Source organism: Aethalodelphis obliquidens, unplaced genomic scaffold (genome assembly GCF_003676395.1).
Source record: "Aethalodelphis obliquidens isolate GAN/ISIS:26980383/991018 unplaced genomic scaffold, ASM367639v1 scaffold27, whole genome shotgun sequence".
NCBI classification, from domain to species: Eukaryota; Metazoa; Chordata; class Mammalia; order Artiodactyla; family Delphinidae; genus Aethalodelphis; species Aethalodelphis obliquidens.
Genome location: NW_020837971.1, coordinates 9,096,902 through 9,118,328, shown reverse-complemented (window position 1 = coordinate 9,118,328; position 21,427 = coordinate 9,096,902). Strand labels below are relative to the sequence as shown.

The window sequence follows — 21,427 nt, the reverse complement described above, 5'->3', positions numbered from 1 at the left end:
TTTCATTTAACACTTAAGAATTCTGTATGTCATTAGAAACATTTTGTAAATATTGTTTTAAGGATTGCTAACTAGTTACCATAAGCTATAATTTACCACACCCCTAATGCTAGACACGAAGCTGGCTTCTGTTAAAACAACCTTGCAATAAACATCTTCATGCATAAACATTTGTCTACATTTCAGATTATGCTGTGGAATTATTCCCAAATGTTATTTTGGGGGCTAAAAGGTATGACAACTTTTAAGGCATATTTATCACCATGTTTCCTCCCAATGGGATTATACCCATCCAGTGTCCTATAAGCAATGTGTAAGGAGACTCCTCTAAATGGTACCGCAGACTTAGATATTAATGCTCAAACTCTCTGCCAATTTAAATGAAAAAAATATCTAAATTTTTAAGTATTACTGAATTTGAACAATGTTCAAATGATTGTAAGCTGACTGTATTTCCTCTTTTGTCCCTATGTCTGAGGCATTTATTTTTGTATTTGGTTTTCTTTTTGACTTATACCAGTTTCTCAATACCACTTTGTCATATTTCTTATAATCATTTTATCCAGTTTGATTTTTTTTTTGGCCACACCACGTGCCTTTCAAGATCTTAGGTACCTGACCAACAAGGATTGATCCAGGACCATGACAGTGAAAGCACGGAGTCCTCACCAGGGGACGACCAGGGAATTCCCTCCAGTTTGCTTTTTAACTATAATTACCAATTTTTTTTTTGTCTTTGTTTTTCTGATCAATTATGCATGCTGTCTGTTTTTAATGTAATGACATCAGCGAAGAAAATTCCCCAATATGATTTAAACCCAATGTTAAACATCACAAAAGTACCACTGCTTTTGAGTTTGGTATTTGTAAATCTTCTTTATTTGCAAATCTACAGATCTGTCACTTCTCTTCTTTCAGTTTGTAAAGGTAGACCTTTTTACATTTACCCTTTAATCTGTGTGGACTTGACTCTGGCATGGATGTAGAAGTAAGAGCAGAGGACAGGTGAAAGGCTGACAAATGTCTTTCCAGGGGCCTCAGGATGGTCTCAGGAGTATTGCCATCTTTAGCTCAACGACTGTCATTACTATTACAAAACCTGCCAGTAGCTTTCTTTTCTCCAGGCATTGCTCTATACACCTAAGCCAGTGAGTGCTTCTTAACCAGGGCTTATTCTGCCCCCCATGATGACATTTAGGCAATGTCTGGAGACATTTTGGTTGTCACAGTTGTGGGACGTTAAGAGGAAGCTGCTGGGGGAGGCTAGGGATGCTGCTAGACACCCCGCCCCGCACAGTACAGCTCCCTCCCCCCCTCTCCCCAAGAAAGAATGACCTGGTCCAAAATGTCAACAGTGCTGAAGCTGAGAAACCCTGACCTGGTGTACATTTTCCCCTTCAATCTCGCAACAACCCCAAGATAGATGTCATATCACCACCTGGCAGATGAAAGAACAGGGCACAGTTACGTATCTTGGCCAACATTACACAACATCGTACATCATCTTGTAGCACCACAGGACTTGACCCTAGGGCTGTCTGGCTGACTCCAAAGGCCTTGTTCTTTTCTTTTTCTTAATGTTTTAGAAAGCGGCTTTATTGAGATATAATTCACATGCCATACAATTCGCCCATGAAAAGCGTGCATTCAATGCGCTTTGGTATACCACATTATAACTTTTAAAAACTGTGGCAGAATATATATAACACAAAATTTGCCATTTTTAAGTATATAATTCAGTGGCATTAAGTACATGCACAATGTTGTATAACCACCACCACTATTTATATCCAAAACTTTTTCATTACCCTAAGCAAAAACTCTGAAACCATAAGGCAACAACTCCCCATTCCTCCTGTCCCCCACCCCTGGTAACCTCTAATCTTCTTTCAGACTCTATGAATTTGACTATTCTAGGTACCTCACGTAAGTGGAATCATATAATATTTGTCCTTTGTGGCTGGCTTATTTCATTTAGCATGATGGCTTCCAGGTTCATCCATGTTGTAGCAGGCATTAGAATCTCATTCCTTTTTATGCAAAGGCCTTGTCCTTAACCCCTGTTCTGTGCATGACGGCTTTGGTGAATTCACCAGCTCAATGCCTGGACATCAGCGTTCCGCCTCAGAAACCTAACAGAAGGGGACCGTCTTCCCGGGACAGGCTCCCATTAAAGAACCTCACTGACGCATATCACCAGAATGGCAGCTTAGTAACTAACTTCCCGAATCAGTATGGAGTCAGCGTGACCAGCCAGCTCTGTCCCTGCAGGAAGACCACAGGAGAAGCCAAATCACAATTAAAAGGTTCCTTGGTGAGAAGGAGATGGGAGGAAGAGAGAGTCTGTCAAATAAACTGACTATTGAATGCGTCAGTCTGGGACAGCCCAAGGCATCCATACACAGTACACATGGTCCTGCTCCTGTGGCCCAGACTCTTGAACTGTGTTGCTGCAACTTTCCTAAAAGCAGGACAGCATCTACCTCTAAAGCTTGGCTCCGTAACTTTCTGTTTCCATGTTTGACCAACCTCACTGGCAGGACTGACACACAATTTGCAGGGCTCAGTGCAAAATGAAAATATACGCCCGTTTTCAAAAGTTAAGATTTTTAAGAGGGCAAGAGCAGAACACTAAACCAAATTAGAGGCCCTTGTGAGGGGGGGGTCCGCGAAGTCAACCACTGTCATAGGATCTACATGTTCAGTGAGGTGATAGCGTCGATAGGATACTATGTTCTTCGAGGTAACCTGTTATATAGAGCCTTGATCCATTAGTGTTGAGCTTAAGTTTTAATTCACAGAATGAAATCTTAATCCTCTAATTTCTAAGTTTCAAGCCCCTAAATGCTGACGAAAAATCATCACTAGTAAGAATCTATTTTCTTTCTAAATAACTTATCAATTGCCCCAGTATTATTTATTACTTAACACCCTTCTGATCTGTGATACCTACCTTATCACATGTTTGTTTATTTCTGGGCTATCCATTTCATTGAACCATTTATTGTGCCAATATTACAAGGTTTAGTTCTTGGCACTGATGTGCAATTGTTTCACTATATTAAAATTCACCTACTGCCACCTCCTACACCCAAATCAAAATACAGCACCTGCAGTTTTGTGCACAGCCATGGTGGCTCACACCTCCTTATCTTCACTGACACAGTCTCCTCCTCTCCAAGCCATCCCTTCTCTCCAGCCCCAACTAAAAAGTCAGATTAAGAGTCACCTGTTGACCTCTCACCTACACAGGGCTAACTCAGGATACCCCACTGCTGTGCTCCCTTTGCACTGTCCCTAGAGTGTGGGCACAGCTCATTACCATCACCTACCACACTTGACTCTACCAAAGACATTACCACCTGTTGCCCCTTCAGGCTGGAACTGCAGCCCTTCAGGGACTGACTGTGTGCTTTGTTCATTTCTGTATTTCCCTGGCACTGACCTGGCACACTGCCTGGCTCAATGCATTTTTTTGAATGAATGACTGATTGATGAACAAATAAGCTTGACAGTCCTTGAAGGCAAACGCAATGTCTCTTTTAAACATCTCCCAGTAGTCTACCTGTATTATACACTCTCAAACAAACACACGTAGAATGAATGAATGAATGAATAAAAAGTTGTTCTTTTTTGTTAAAATATCCTACACCATATGTCCAAAAAAATGGGGACAGAGAGGTTGAGTGAAAATGAGGACCTTTTGTCTTGTTCACCAAGGGGCCAAGCACAGAGATTAGGAGTTCAGTAAATATCTATACAAGGAATGAATGGATGAAAGACTACGTCTAGATGGACCCTCAAACCAAAGCCTCCAGATAACCTGAGCTGCCTCGAATGTTTTTCTGAATTGCACCCCCTCCCTCCTGGGCAATCTGAAATTGAGCTGAAGCTATATATTTTATTCTTTGTTTGGCAATTACACAGTAATGAAGAGCAGAGTCTTTTTCTTTATGTGAACCCTACATTGAGATTTTCCTGTCATGTTGTGCATATATGTATTTCGATAATACATTAGTCATCTAGAATGCTCCAAGAATTTAAGTAGTTTCCCACATTGCAGACAGTGTAATGTGCACTGGTGCAGCCAGACAACTGTAGACAAGGGACAAGGGTTTTTTTCCTCCTGGTGCCAAATACACGTTGTCTTTTCCAACACCATTTCTCCAACTCTCTGACACCAACCGAATGTCCAACAATTCAATTCAATTCTGACACTACCTACCCGCAGTTAGCATCAGATCCCACACGTTAAAGGGCTCAGTCCCACAAGAGTGCCCCCACTTCAGACACCAATCACAGTTCCCAAGCTACCCATACTTCTGACCGACCAGCTGTAAACTGGGGGTTCCCACGACACCCTCCTCAGGTTTGATAATTCACTAGAATGACTCACAGAACTCAGGAAGTGCTTTCCTTACTCTTACTGGTTTATTATAAAGGATACAACTCAAGTACAGCCAAATGGATAAGATGCACAGAGCAAGGTATAGTGGGAGGGGGTCAATGCCCTTTCTGGGTGTGCCACTCTCCCAGCTCTTTGATGTGCTCCCCATTGTGCAAGCTCTCTGCACCCTGTCATTTAGAGGTTTCTATGGAGGTTTTATTACATGGGCACCAAGTGGTAAATCATTGGCCTTTGGTGATTAAACCCATCTCCACTCTCTCTCCCCTTCTCCGAGGCTGGGCTGAAAGCTCCAAGCTTCCAATCAAAGTTTGGTCTTTCTGGGACCAGCCCCCATTCTGAAGTTATCCAGGAGCCCCTGAGCCAAGAATCACTGGTTAGCACACCAAAGAAACTCAGGAGGTCCCCAGGGTTTTGGAAGCTCTGTGCCAGGCGCTGGGACAAAGACCAAGTTAGCCCTCTTATTATACCGCACAAGGGATTACACCAACTCCCAGGGTTTTTCACCAAGTGCCCACTATACCTTGTCAGGAATGTATAAAAATCAGTACAGTCCAAACAACTGTGACCTGGACAAGTTTACATAACCCTGTGCGCTCTGACAAAGCTAACAAAGAATAAAGGAAGCAGACCGAGCCCCATGAGTCACTGGGCCTCAGCACCTGGCACGGAGCCTTGCACACAGTATACCTTCAATAAATATTTGCTGAAGGAATCAAAAGCAAATGTGGCCTGTACAGAAAGACTGCATGGTTTAGAGGCCTAAAACCTAGGGAAAAATGGACTTCTACAAAATATATGAAATTTACTTTCCCAATGTTCTCAATACACTAAGATTCCAGCACACTTATTTAAATGATAATCAGATTAAAATAAAGCTATTATAAAAGCACAGGTGTATTAGACAACAGAGTTCTGATTCAATATGGTTAAACTTAGCTTATTGAAGTGGAAATGTCCTCCTACAAAGGGAAATAAATGTACCTTTTACAAATACTAGTTTAAGGCATGCATTTTCCAACAAGAAGATTAGCTGGAGGAAGGGGCAAAAAAAACAACAACCCTTTTTTTTCAATGTAAAACACAGATATACATGCAATTCTTAACCAGATATATAGTATATCTGTTGTATTAAAGTCTCATGGCGGGTGTGGCAGTTAGGGAGAAAAAGTCTTAAGAAGACTTGGGGTAGACGAAACGATACAAATAAGATTGCGCAACACGGGTATACAGGTCTACTAGTTATAAGTAAGTAAAGGGAAGAGGCACAATGACAAGCCATAAACTTTCCCCCTCCCCGCTTCACTCACATTTTTGCCCAGGTAACTTGGTACCTACCCGCTATGACATATCAGTGATCACCTTAGAGTGTAATTCACAAAGCAAAAGCATTTGGACAATATGTCAAAATACAGAAGTTCACATTTAGATCCCAAATCACATTCAAGCGAAAGGACCCACAGGAAATCTGATTTATTCATTCAAAAAAATAGTTTTTGAAATGTGGGAGGTGATGCAAAAAAGAACGATGCAAAGTACCTATATTATCACTCTGTATTATACTATGTAAGTTGTTACATCTATGTATTTTTTATCACTTTATTTTTTTAATTTTTATTGAAATATAGTTGATTTATAATATTGTGTTAGTTTCAGGTATACAGCAAAGTGATTCAGTTATACATACATGTGTCTTTTCTTAGATTCTTTTCCATTATAGTTATTATAAGATATTGAGTATAGTTCCCTGTGCTATACAGTAGGTACGTGTTGACAAATATTATATAGAACTATGTACCACGTATAAACCATTTGTTCTCTAGGTGATCACAGACTAGGAAACAAGAAAATAGAAATAGAATAACCGCAATAACATTAGTACCACGATGGAGGTGTGTACAAAGTATGTAGGAGTACAGAAGAGAAAGGGGTGACCTGCTGCTCAGAGAACAAGGCTTTGCAGAAAAACAGACTCCCTAAATAGTTAATGAAGAATGGGAAGAAATGTCCTGAGAAAAGAGGAGATCGTTTTGTTCACTGCTGTATTTCTAGCACTTGGAAGAGTGAATGGGACACAGTAAATGTTAACAAAAATGGCTGAAGAAATGAATAGTTATTTTAATATCTCTTCATTGCCCCTTAGACCTATGGAAACTGCATCTGTCAGGGTAGACTGGCTTATGCTACAGTAACAAGCATCCCCAAATCGTCATGAAAACAACAGAAGTTTACGTCTTGCCTACACTATATGTCCATCTCAGGACAGTGGGTACTCTGCCCCATGTGTTCTTTACAGAGGGATGCAGGCTGACAGAGCTGCCACCATTTAGAATGTCACCAGTCCCCAAGACAGTGGCAAATTACTCACTGGCTCCTGATGGGGCTCAAGACACAGCACCCCAAAACATGGCACCCCAAAACATGGCACACTGGCATACTATCTTAGGCTGAGGGAGTTTGAGAAAATGTCAGAAGCAGGGAGGTCACTCTGACCTTCATCCCCTTCCCCTGCCTTTCTTCCCTGAAAGTAGGAGATAAACCTCCCATGTGAAAGATACCTTCTCCCTGTACCAGGAGGAAGGGAGACATTCTTATCACCAGGGCAGAGAACGCTGTATAAACAAACCTTGTTACTCCTTCACCATTTAATTACCCACAGCCCAAATCCTTTGTCTTGTCAATTATTCACAAATTTACAGTTTTTTTGTCTAAAAGGTATAAAAGCCTCCTGCTCTGGTCACTTCTTTGGGTCTTCATTTTCTCGTGAAGGCTCCCGTGTATATGTAAAACTTCAATAAAATGTGTATGCTTTTCTTCTCTTAATCTTGTCAGTTTAATTCTTAAGCCCAGCCAGAGACCCAAAGAGGGTACTGGAGAATTTTTCCTCCCCTCTGCTCCCAAAGCTTCAGCGTGGAAGTGATGCATGTCACCTCTGCCAATAAGGAATGTACATCACATTTCATAGGACAAGTGACATGATCTTTCCTAATGTCACGGAGACATGGAAGTGTGATCTTACCATGTGCCCAGAGGAGAGAACACCATCTGATGGCCCTAAACCCAAGGATTCCTCTCCCGCCTTCTCTCTCTATTAGGGGCTTAGAAGGGGAGGGAGAGAGAGAGTACTGAAATCAACCTTACAGTTTACTTACAAACAGTGAAAAAAAACTTAAAAATCTACAGGGTAAGGGTGGCGCAGTGGTTAAGAACCCGCTTGCCAATGCAGGGGACATGGGTTCAAGCCCTGGTTCAGGAAGATCCCACATGCCGCAGAGCAACTAAACCCGTGTGCCACAACTACTGAGCCTGTGCTCTAGAGCCCATGATCCATAACTACTGAGCCTGTGCTCTAGAGCCTGCGAGCCACAATTACTGAGCCTGTGCTCTAGAGCCTGCGAGCCACAATTACTGAGCCTGTGCTCTAGAGCCTGCGAGCCACAACTACTGGAGCCTGCGCGCCTAGAGTCCGTGCTCCGCAACAAGAGAGGCCACTGCAACGAGAAGCCCGCGCACCGCAACGAAGAGTAGCACCCGCTCGCCGCAACTAGAGAAAGCCTGTGCACAGCAACAAAGACCCAACTCAGCCATAAATAAATAAATAAATAAATAAATAAATAAATAAATAAATAAATAAATCTACAGAGTGAGCCTCATAAACTCTGAGCAGAATCATTCCCATTTCCTTAAAACTGCCATTCAAATATTAATTTACTATTCAGTTATTCAATATATAACAACATTTTACTATCTCCTGCATCAAAACATTAAAAGTCATTATAGGGGCTTCCTTGGTGGCGCAGTGGTTAAGAACCCGCCTGCCAACACAGGGGACACGGGTTCAATCCCTGGTCTGGGAAGATCCCACATGCCGCAGAGCAACTAAGCCAGTGCGCCACAACTACTGAGCCTGTGCTCTAGAGCCTGTGTGCCACAACTACTGAGCCTGTGCTCTAGAGCCCACGAGCCACAACTACTGAAGCCCACGCGCCTAGAGCCCATGCTCTGCAACAAGAGAAGCTACCTCAATGAGAAGCCTGAGTACCCCAACGAAGAGTAGCTCCCACTTGCTGCAACTAGAGGAAGCCCACGTGCAGCAATGAAGACCCAATGCAGCCAAAAATAAAATAAATAAATTTTTAAAAACTCATTATAATCTACTATGTTACTGCCTATATTTCAGCTATAATACAAAAAGAGCAATATAAACACATCCTGAACTTATCTTGCAGGAATGTTAGCAGGCTTCATTAAATAGTACTTAAGCGAATATTTAATTCCCAAATCAGTTATGTTCATGTCAGAAAAATTTTAAAGATTTTAGCAAAGCTACTTAACTGTATAATCCTGTCTTGGTGAAATGAAAGAAATACAGCTTCCACTTAATCTAGCTGGTTTTACCTCTCCCCAAGGTTATCAATGGGGCTTTAAGAATCAGCCCCTCAAAACCATCTTCTGGTTCTCTATAAAAATTTTTTTTTATTTTATATTGGAATACAGTTGATTTACAATGTTGTGTTAGTTTCAGGTGTACAGCAAAGTGATTTAGTTATATTTATCAAGAACCATTCATACCTCACAAGTAAACCACCATGTTCAGGACACTACTGGATCAGTGTCACTAAGATACATAAATGAGCAGCAACAGAGAGCTTCAAACAAATGAGAATTTGCCCATCACTTGCTATTTTCCTATTATTAAAGCTACAGAAACCAAAACATTCTTTAATCTGTTTTTTAAAAAACATGTAGGAAGCAACCTAAATGTCCATCGATAGACAAATGGATAAAGAAGATATGGTATATATATAAATATATATATACATACATTTATATATACACAGTGAAGTATTACACAGCCATAAAAAATGACATCTTGCCATTTGTGACAACATGGAAGGATATAGACAGTATTATGCTAAGTGAGATAAGCCATACAAATAAAGACAAATACTGCATGATTTGACTTACATGCAGAATCTAAGAAGCAAAACAACCAAACCAAGCCAAAACAAAAACAGACTAATAGACACAGAGAACAAAACAAGTGGTTGCCAGAAGGGAGGTGTTAGGGCGGATGAAATAAGTGAAGGGGATTAAGAGGTACAAACCTCCAGTTATATAATAAGTCACAGGGATGTAATACACAGCATAAGGAATATGGTCAATAGTATTGCAAGAACTCTGTATGCGGACAGGTATTACTAGACTTATCCTGGTGACCATTTCATAATGTATATAAACATCAAATCATTATGTAGTAAACCTGACACTAACATAATATTGTATATAAATTGTATTTTTTTAAGTGTAAATTTTTCTTCAAAAATGCCTCCCAAGGAAAATCAAAGGACTAACTATGTCACAACCCATATACACATGGCAAGTAAATTTTTATTCTAGACTTGGGTTCCAAATCAATGAAAAACTTTAGTTATGAAGTACATGGACTCAATCATTGAATCTATCCCCAATCCATTTTCTTTCCACCACATGTTCAACCCGTATACATTCAGTCTATAAAATATCCATCACCTCTTTTTTTTTTTTTTTTTTTGTGGTACGCGGGCCTCTCACTGCTGCGGCCTCTCCCGCTGCGGAGCACAGGCTCCGGACGCACAGGCTCAGCGGCCATGGCTCACGGGCCCAGCCGCTCCATGGCATGTGGGATCCTCCCGGACCGGGGCACAAACCCTTGTCCCCTGCATCAGCAGGCGGACTCTCAACCACTGCGCCACCAGGGAAGCCCCATCACCTCTTTTAATAATTAACTCGTTTATAAGGAGTATGGCACAATTAAGAGGACAAAGAATTCAACAGGTTTATAAAAAGAAGCATGTCAATCAACATGAAGTGTTTCTGTGAGGAGGAATCCAGAAGGGGATAGGCTCAAATACTCTACAGAATACCACTGTTCATAGGCTATGAGTAGCGTGTGGGATTCAGAGAATGGAGGAAACACCGTATGCGCCCTCACTCCCTCTCACATGGAACAATGGTCCCCCTGTAGCTACTGACATTCCTTCCATCAGTAAGGATTTAAGAAAATTAACAATGTGAAGATCCAAGAAAGGTCAAGTGCATGTAATCAAAGGACTCAATTTCTGGGTATTTTCCAGATCATATATTCCAAACAAATGTTCTTTAAGTAAAAGTATAAAAACTTACAAATGACCAAGAGTAAGACAAATAGATACAATAAAAGAGCCTTAAGAATAATTCTGACAACATATTTTGATAACCATTAATACTTCAAAGCCCTTGTATGTGCTTGCTACTAGTCACTACAATTCCTCAAAGATATTCTCCAGAACTATTAAGTAGCAGACAGCAAGTGGATCTGTTTGTACTAGAGGACAGTGGTATAATAGAAATTATATTTATGCTTTGCTGAAAAACTTCTGAGAATTATATTTGATGCATAGTGTGGGTTTTCAGAAATTAATAGCCAAGGAGAAATCAAAAAAGATTTCTAATTCTTTGATTAAAAGGCCAGCAAACAGTTTCCTAAGAGTCTGTGCAAATGCTCTATTGTTCAGATAATGTGATCACCTCTTGGCATTGGTCTGAGACCTTGAATCACATTAGAGAAATATGAATACAAGTTCTAGCTGATAATGAATGATATATTTATCAAAATAGAATTTTGTCCTTCAGACACAGCAGAGCTACTTAAAGCTTGAAAATAATTTTGTTTACTGTTTGAGACTAACACTGCCTAACATGCCTATGAGAGGATTACAGGAACAGAAAAACTACAGATTCTTCTAATTTATTAATAAACTTTCAGAACCAGTATCATTTGTCAAGATGATTCTTGGATGTGATATTTGGACTTAAATATAGCCAGAGTTACAGGAAAATAGTTTAGTCAATTCCCAGCTTCCAGATTTAGTAATAAAACTAAATGTAAGCATTACAGGAATATCTTTCAGTTAAGTCTCTCTATGTGATTATCAGAAGTCTAATAAGAATTTCGATGCTATTTTAGAAAAATATCATCTAACCATAACAAGACAATGCATACTAACATCCGAACACTTATAATATATAATATATATATACAAGTAAAAGCAAGTCAGTCTAGCTTATTCATTATTTAAAGTCAAAAGAAATTAATCCTAATAAACAGCTTAGTAGGATTTTCTTCTCTGAGCAAAGAAAAAATCCATTTCTAATTTTTTAAAGGAAAACTTCAAAAAAAAAGTCAAGATTTGTGAGGCAATGAATGATAATGAATTTAAAAGAATTTTTAATTTTAAAAATGATATAAAGATAAGATAGGAGATACAGAAACAAAATAGCAATTAAGCATTTAAAATCTAATAAATTAGCAAAATGACATGATTTTACCCAAATTTCATTTTGGAGAGGGTGCACAGCTTAGAGTGAACTTTTTCATATGCTGCTGTGAAACTCTAAGCAGGGGGTGGGGTGGAGATGGAGGGGTCAGTCTGAAAATAGTTATTAAAAGCCTTGAAAATGTTCCTGCTCTGCACGTGCTCTGCACATGCAGAGCAAGTGCTCTGCAAGTAATCTAATCTGAAGACATCCTGACAGCTGAAAACAGAAGAAATGTAAATTCCCAACAATAAACAAATGAATTATGATAGATATCCATACATACTACTGATATACTCTACATCCATTTAAAGATTGTGTTTTACAAAAATATCTAATAACATAGGAAGATGTTCACCAAATCTGAATTAGGTCGTTTTTTTGTTTGTTTGTTTGTTTAAAAAAACAGGTTTGAAGACAGATAAATGACCTGAGCCCACAGACAGTATGCATGAAGTCTGCAGAGGAGATACCAGAGTGCACATATGGTGGTTTTTTTCTTCAAGGTGTGATTGTGATGATTCTAATTTTCCTATTTATGCCTTCCTAGGTTTTCCTCTTTTTCAGTGTGCTGTGTTTATAATCAGAAGTAAAGGGGTTTTTTTTTCCCAAAAAGAGATGATTGTAAAACTCTTTGAAACATTCACATCTCAAACATAAAAGGGCTTCTTAAAAACATAATAAATGTTACCTTGCTAAAAATCTTTCTTTTAAATGCATCTAATCCTTTTTCACAATTACTTTTATAATTTAATACTTCCTAAAAACATACAGCTTCTTCAATTGGCAGAATCATGGTACAAAAACTTATTAGAAAGTAGTTAGGAAAAAAAATCTCATTAAGGATATTATTGTAAAACTGAACTCTTTCTAATAGAACTTTTCACATAAAATAAAAATACTGACTTGATGTCTACCTTAATCTTCTAATAATATGGCTTCCTCTACACCTTGAATACTAGAAAACCATCTTCAGGTGTTCAGAACAGCGGAGTGAGGAGTATGGCAACTCCTCACCCCAAAAGCAGTGATAAAACAAAATACAATTTTCACAAAAAAAGTAAAACAAAAACATTTCAGGACTCTGGAAATCAACTGAAGGCACACAAATTGAAAAGCATTTATTCATGAAAAACTACTGAACCTCAAGTTAGAACAGCGGGACTGTAAAAACATTCCTGCGCTCTTCCTTTACTCCCAGCTACTACCACATTCACAACACTTCTGACACCACACGTGAGAGAGAGCTGATTCCCACGCTGACCAATCCTTCTTCAATAGCCGATGTCCACAATTGCATTCAGTTCTGACACTATCTACCTGGAGTTAGCATCAGATCCCACAAGTCAAGGGTTTAGTTCCACAAGACCCCCCCCCAACTTGAGATGCCAATCACAAGTAGTAGGTCCCGAGGTTACCCACAACTTATGTCCAACGTGGCTATATATTTTAGGTCTCCAAGGCCCCCTCCTTGGATTTGATCATTTGCAAGAACAGCTCACAAAACTCAGGGGAACATGTTTACCAGTTTATTATATAATAAAGGATATGATAAAGGGTACAGATGAACAGTCAGATGAAGAGATACATAGGACACGGGCTGGAAGGGCCCCGAGTGCAGGAGCTTCTGTCCCCGTGGAGTTGGGGTGCATCACCCTCCCAGCATGTAGATGTGCTCACTGAACCCTGTACTTTGGGGATTCTTATGGAGGCTTCCTCACATAGCCTGATCGTCATCACATGATTGATGATGATTAATGCAATCTCCAGCCCCTCTCCCTTTCCCAGAGAATGGCAGGTAGGGCTGAAAGTCCCAAGCTTCTAATCACAGCTTGGTCTTCCTGGTGACCAGCCCACCACCCCATCCTGAAGCTATCCCCAAGCCCACCAGAAGTCTCCTCATTAGAACAAAGTCATTCCTATCACCTAGGAAATTTCAAAGGATTTGGGAGCTCTGTGTTAGGAACAAGGGTCAAAGACCAAACATTAGGACAAAAGAGGCTTCTACCGCTCTTAGAAAATCACAAGGGTTTTAGGAGCCCTGTACCAGGAACTGCAGACAGAGACTAGTATATATTTTTTCCATTATTTCACAGGGAGTCTATGGCATTGCTGCTTAGGACTGCTACCCCAAATGTCCCAGCCCCAGGATGGTCAGCAGCGTAGTTTCACCAGCTTTGCCGCTGGAGAAGGCTAACTTAAGAGTAAAGTGCAAAAAACTCCACGCCCAGCAACACAGTTGGCAATGGTGATCACCGTGGCAGACAAACAGCAAGGCTATCAGGTTACGTAGCTGGAGGTTGTGGTCTTGGCTGCAGCAAACATCACACTAACAGACTAACCAGAAATTTTTAAAAATGAGGCAACCACAGAAGAGCTTCAAAAGCTCTCCAAGCAACCAGGGCCCAATGGAAGGCTGTGTGGGCACACAGGAGAAACCAGATAGGGCCCAAGCTATCCAAATATCCCCGGCTGTACATGAGACTGTAGCACATGCAGGGAACACAGAGATGGCAGTCAGATGTTAGGATACACTTTAAAACTACCTGAAACAATTCAAGAGAAAAAAACCCAAACAATTCAAGAGAAAAAACCCCAAACAATCCAATTAAAATATGGGCATAGGATCCGAAGAGACATTTTTCCAAAGAAGGCATACAAATGGCCAACAGGTACATGAAAAGATGCTCAACATCACTAAGCACCAGGGAAATGCAAATCAAAACCACAATGAGGTGTCACTTCACATCTGTCTGAATGGCTATTAATTACCAAAAGGACAAGAAATAACAAGCTATGGTGAGAATGTGGAGAAAAGGGAACCCTTCTGCATTATTAAATTGGTGCAAGCACTACGGAAAACAGTATGGAAGTTTCTCAAAAAATTAAAAACAGAACTACCATACAATCCAGCAATTCCACTTCTGGGTATTTATCTGAAGAAAACAAAATCACTGTCTTGATTATTTACAATAGCCAAGACGTGGCAGCAACCTAAATGTCCATCCACGGGTGAATATGGATAAAGCCAATGTGGTATTTACATACAATGGAATACTATTCAGCATCAAAGAAGGAAATCTTGCCATTTGCAACAACATGGATGGACCTTGAGACCATTATGCTAAGTGAAATAAGGCAAAGAAAGACAAATGCTGTATGATCTCACATGTAGAGACTCTTTAAACAAACAAACAAAATAATCCAACTCACAGACAAAGAGAACAGATTGATGGTTGTCAGAGGGGAAAAAATGCTACCTGAAATTTGAACATGCTCCCCAACTCACACAGAGATCCTTCAGCTAAAGGCATTTGACTATAACTTCTAACCAATCATGGACTGACCACTAAGCCATGCAGACACAGGGGCTAACCCTGGAGAGCCAGGGTTAAAATTTTTTTAATTAAAAAATTTAAGGGACTTCCCTGGTGGCGCAGCAGTTAAGAACCCACCTGCCAATGCAGGGGACATGGGTTCAATCCCTGGTCCGGGAAGATCCCACATGCCGTGGAGTAACTCAGCCCGTGCGCCACAACTACTGAGCCTGCGCTCTAGAGCCCACGAGCCACAACTACTGAAGCCCGCGCGCCTAGAGCCCGTGCTCCGCAACAAGAGAAGCCACTGCAATGAGAAGTCCATGCACCACAATGAAGAGTAGCCCCCGCTTGCCGCACCTAGAGAAAACCGGCGCGCAGCAACGAAGACCCAACACAGCCAAAAATAAATAAGTAAATAAAATTTATTTAAAAAGCAGAGACATTAGCATCTACACACCATGGTGGAGACAGAGTCCATAGATTTAGCCCAGCAAAGCTGCTAAACAAAAGAAACAGCAGAAACAAGCCTGAGATGGAGTAAATCAGAATTTAGAATTGCTACAAAATATAATCTAAAATGCCAGCTCTCAGCAAACTTGTAAGGCATGCAAAGAAACATGAAAGTGTGTTCCATACTCAGGAAAATAGGCAGTCAATAGATATTGTCTCTGACTGGGCCCAGCTGTTGGCCTTCTCAGACAAAGACCTCAAAGCAAACCATAATGCTTTGGAACTAAAGGAAGCCATGTTTAAAAATTAAAGTATGATGACAATAACTCAACAAAGAATCTCACTAAAGAGGTAGAAATTATGATAAAGAAACAAATGAAATTCTGAAATAGAAAAGCACAATAACCGAGATGAAAAACTCACTAGATGGGTTCACCATGATTGAGCCGGCAGAAAGAAGAATCAAGAAACATGAAGAAACATCAACAGAAATAATTCAATCTAAAGAACAGATTAAAAAGAATGAACAAAAATGAAGAAAGCCTCAGAGACCTGTAAGATAACATCAAGCGTACTAACCTGCACATAATGGCAGTTCCACAAAAAGAGAGAAAGACGTAGGAAAAACGGGAAAAAATTATGGCCAAAAAACTCTCAAACTTTATGAAAACTGTTAACTTACAGACCCAAGATGCTCAATGAACCATAGCCTAGAATAAACACAAAGGAATTCATACCTAGGCACATTTTAGTTAAACTGTTAAAAGTCAAAAACAAAATCTTCAAAACAGCTAAAAAAAGATTTATCATATATAAGGGAAAAATAAAATAATTAATGGTTACCTTATCAGAAACAATGGAGATCAGAAGGCACTGATGACATATTCAAATTGCTGAAAGAAAAAGATTCTCACAAGAATTCTGTATCCAGCAAAACTATCCTTTAAACATGAAGGTGAAATGAATTCATTCTCAGATAAACAAAGACTAAGAAAATGTGTTGCTAGCAGATGTGCCCTATAAGAAATACTAAAGGATGCCCTTTAGGCTGAAAGGAAATGACACCAGAGGCTAACTCAAATCAGCAGGAAGAAACGAAGAGCACCAGGAAAGATAAACATTTGAGTAAATATAAAAGACTGTATAAATGCACACATTTGCTCTTTTTTCTCTTAATTTTTATTTTAAAAGACAGGATTGCATAAAGCAATAATTATAACACCAAACTGTTGGGCTTGTAACATATATAATACATATGTCAATAACAGAACAGCGAGCTGACAGTCTAACCCTACCTACTTCCACTCCTACTTCACACACCTGAGTAAGGCAGTCTGATCGTTCCATGTGACTATCCCCAGGAAGAGATCACCTCTCCTCAGTTTGTTCCTGGTTAATAACTGAGGTGAAAGGGGTTGGGGGGGACAATATGGACTTATTTTGAAACATCAGGAATCCATCTTGACCATTCTTGGGCATGATATCTCTGACCAAAATTTTCAATGCTTCCCACAACATACAGAATAAAGCCCAAATTCTTACCAAGTTTTTCAAGGACTCCTCCCCAAACCATGATCTGATTCTAACCTATTTTTCAAGACTTTCCTCCTACTATAATAAAGCCCATATATTTCTAACCTTATTAGACTATTCACTATTATCTCAACACATTATTTCACATGGTTTCCCCACTGGAAATGTATCCCTTCCACTCCCCATTCCCACCTATCAAAATCCTACTCTCTCCTCAAAGCTCTGCACAAATGCCACACCCTCCCTGACACTTTCCCCAAGCGCGAAAGTTAGAATTAAAGGTTCCCTTCTAGGTGGGAACACAGAATGCACCTTATCTGTATCTTCATTTCAGTAGAATCATGTGGGGGGCTAAATTCTAAACAATATATGAGGCAAAATCTCCAACAGTCAATGTTATTCTTGAAAATGCCACAGGAAGCCATTGCTGAAGATGGCCATATAGTTCTAAGTCCACAGCAATGCGTTTTCTCTCCAGCATTAAAACATATTGCTTCTTTTTCTGTTGAGCAGCAGCAGTTGTTGCTGGCTTACATTAAGAAGCCACGTTGTGTGGAAAATGGATTCCTTTGAACCCTAGAGGTGCTCTTACTCTGAGAGGCATACAGGAACTGAGCAAGCCAGCAAGAAGGGGAGACCCCCATCTCCGCCTCACCCACCAAGGGCACAAACTCACTGAGTGGACTGTCCCTCTGTTCCTTCGCGCACAAGCTCCCTGTAGAGTGTGTACTATGGAATCAGAGCGGGGGCACCATAACCCAGCTCTGCTGTGCCGTCCTACAGCTGTCTGGTAGGGCAGTCATGGGTACAAGGTCAGCTCTTCCAAAGGCTTGGGCACAAGCTAAATCCTACACAACTTTAGCAATCTCACTGAACAGTGTCTTGCAAATAGTGAGTTAATGGTCAATGCTTTTTAACTTAACTGAAGGGACAGCACAACCAACCAGATACAAAGCCATCTCTTCTACAGTTATCAGAGTATAAACATTCCAAAAACAAACTTTTTTTTGCACAAAAAAAGCAGTTCTCTCACAAATTACAAACCCTTGCAAGTCTAGAAAAAAAAATCCAATCTGATTTAAAAATTCAATAACTGCAAAATACGAAGGAGCCAGGTGGTTGGCTGCTCTTAATGTTCAGAAGAAAATAACATAAAAAAAGTTTGTGAAAGGAAAATTACAGTGACCTTTAGCCTCCCATTTTATCTCTTAGAAAAACTTGTATAAATGTAAAGTATTATTTCTTCTTTGAGGCGTTTTCCATTAGATGAATTGATATTTTTGATAATAGTTCCATTCTTCTAAAGAGAAGCGACATTTGTCTGGTATTGTTATTTACTGTCACTCTGCGTGTAAAGCATTATTCTATCATGAAACGGTACTGTTTCTCAACAGAAAAAGACAAATCCAAATGGGTCACCTGTAGTCATACAGGCAGGTGGTGAAACAAGTGACAGGAGCGTCCCTCACACCCAGAGCTCAGGGCTCATCAACTGTCTCTGATTCACAAAGGTACTGAGTACACTGCAGATGTCCCCTTAGGCTGGAAAGGAAGTTCACGAGCCATGGGAGAAGCTGCCTTCCACAAACACAGAGGGCTTCTTCAGGGCAGCCATTCTAACCTAGGAATCAGCTAGCGGACAGGATCCTAATAACCCAAAATAGGGCAGATAAAATTACTCCCTGGGGAGGTCAGGGTTTCCAAGCCCTGTGTCCTAGCAGACCCCTGACAGGAAAACGAGACAACGTCCAGGTCAATCCAGGATGGTTGGCCTAATTAATTAGAACCCTTTCCTGGGATCTTTGGGGGGCTTGAACCAGAGGGAATGCCAGGTGGGACTCTTTCTGGTGGCTACTGCTGTAAAGTGGGGAGCTGTGGTGGTCATATTCCCATCATGTGGAGAAAGCAGCCTACAGCAGGGGGGAGAATCAGAGACAAGAGATGGGGAGATCCCTACCACTGTTCAAAGTCCAGGTGCCCAGCTGCATTCCTGCCCTCCCTGTGGCTGGATGATTTTGTGAGAACCCCACCGCCACCATTATTTCAATAAACCTTCCAATTTCACTTGATGGAATTCAACGTGCATTTCAGTCACTCACAATCATGGAGACCTCAGAGATTAAGGGGAACGCTGGTTCAGAAAGATCAGGACAATAAGGAAAACAAGATAATAAAGGTCCAACCAATGCCAAAAATAACTAAAAATAAAACCATACGGCAGTCATTGATAAGTATTTGCAAAAGTCATTGATAGTATTTGATAGTATTTGCAAAATAACACGTTCAAAATCTAATGACTATTCAATGGAATTCTAACAACAAAAGTGGGTGATACGTAACTCGGGGACCATGTATGGTTCTGACAGAAGTACCCATGATTCTTTACCTATGATATTAGTCAGAGAACGCAAATGATAAAGGTAGTCTGCAAAACTGAAATTCTTCTCTTCCACCAAGTTTTGCTGTCTTCCAGAACAAATAAGGTTGGCCTTAGGTCTTCAATTTAGTTTTTATGTTCCATGGATTTCAGAACCATTGACTGGTATTTTTAATAGTTTTATTATTTTTATGAAAATGACACATGCACTCTGCAAACAACTCATTTTTTTTTTTTTTTTTTTTGTGGTACGCGGGCCTCTCACCGCCGTGCCCTCCCCCATCATGGAGCACAGGCTCTGGACGCACAGGCTCTGGACACGCAAGCTCAGCAGCCATGGCTCACGGGCCCAGCCGCTCCGCGGCACGTGGAATCCTCCCGGACCGGGGCACGAACCCGCGTGCCCTGCATCGGCAGGCGGACTCTCAACCACTGCGCCACCAGGGAAGCCCAACAACTCATTTTTTAACTATTAAAGTTTTGTTTTACCATATGCAAAATGCCTCTAAAACTAACACATGCAAACGACCTTTCATTGCTGACTATTTGTAAAGCTGTGCTTGGTATTTATGACAATAAAGTACTAAAAAGGGTCCCTGCACCCTACTAGCTTATATCCTGCTTAGGGAGGTTGACTCATCTAAGACAGGAGTATAAATTATTATCCGTGGTTATACAGAGTGACTGATCTACAGTGTGGGGAAAGGGCATGGGATTTACAAAAACCTGAGGTGTATCCCAGCTCTACCACTTTCTTCCTGCCACTTATTGTGTGACCTCTCGACATTACTAAGCATTATCAGTCTCAACTTTTCTCAGCAGTAAAATGCGGCTATGAAGACCTACCTCACAGAGTTGCTGTGATTAAGTAAATGCCAGCTGTATAAGAATCACATGAGGTGTAAACCTTGAAAAATAGACTGACATATTTGGCTTAAGCTATCAAAAGACATAAGGACGGAGTAGACTACATAAACATTCACACTTGCCTATGAATGAGACTAAGCTGCAGTCCTTTGCACACACAATTCCCCTGGAACGCTCCCCCCCAAGCCCTGCCACCCTGTGCTTCCGACCTGTTGGCCCAAATGTCACCTCCTGGGAGAGGCATTCTCCCCCATGTCAACAGGTGTCATGAGTCACTCAGTGAAGAACTGAGTCACCCCACAGATTCTTATTCAGGATGACACCTGAGTGGGGCTTTAGTCCCTAAGAAAGTCTGGGCTGAAGAGCACACATCCATAGGGAAACTCACTGGGTTCAAGCTTTACTCCCCAGACAAGCTGAAGGATTTGGGACCAGTTATTTAACTTCTCTGTGCTTCAGTTTCCTTGTTTACAAAATGGGGATAAAAATAATAACTTACTCAAAAAGTTGATGAGAGGATTACATGGCATATTTTAAATCAAAGCATGTTTACAATACTAGGCAGCCACAGCTAGACTGGATGGGGAGGTTTGAGTTAGGGGTAACAGAAAACAGGGTTACAGGGTAACTGAGTATAAGTTCTTCAGGGCCTTGAGTCGAATATCAATTTAAAATGTATAGAATTTATGACGTGTGATATGTAGCATATTATGACAAAGATGTGCCAGATGAATTAGGAAAAAGAAGGAAGACTAAAGCAAGAGAGATTACTCAGCCTTGTTACAGCGACCTCTGTGTGTTGTAAGTGGTACGGTGCCAACAGAAATAAAAAGAAAGGAAAAGCCACAGTGAAAGTCAGCACTAATCCAGCGACAGACTAGATACAGGGTCAAGGTTATTAAGTGTACACATGAATAATTTAATTAACAGGTATGGTTTCTATCAAGAACTCACTACAGTACAACCAAATCTGATTATCACATTACACTGAGTTACTGAATATCAGAAACAAATGTTTCTAATGAAACGAATATGGGTATTACTAAGTATGAGCAAATAAGAAGCAATATGGGGCTTCCCTGGTGGCGCAGTGGTTGAGAGTCCGCCTGCCGACGCAGGGGACACGGGTTCGTGCCC

General features: G+C 40.6%; 1 protein-coding gene across 2 annotated transcripts in view; it reads right to left on the bottom strand.

Moving 5' to 3' along the window:
• The window catches only part of PRKAR2B (protein kinase cAMP-dependent type II regulatory subunit beta), a 110,158-nt gene that overhangs the window by 40,632 nt on the left and 48,099 nt on the right, over nt 1-21,427 (bottom strand). The window lies entirely within an intron of this gene.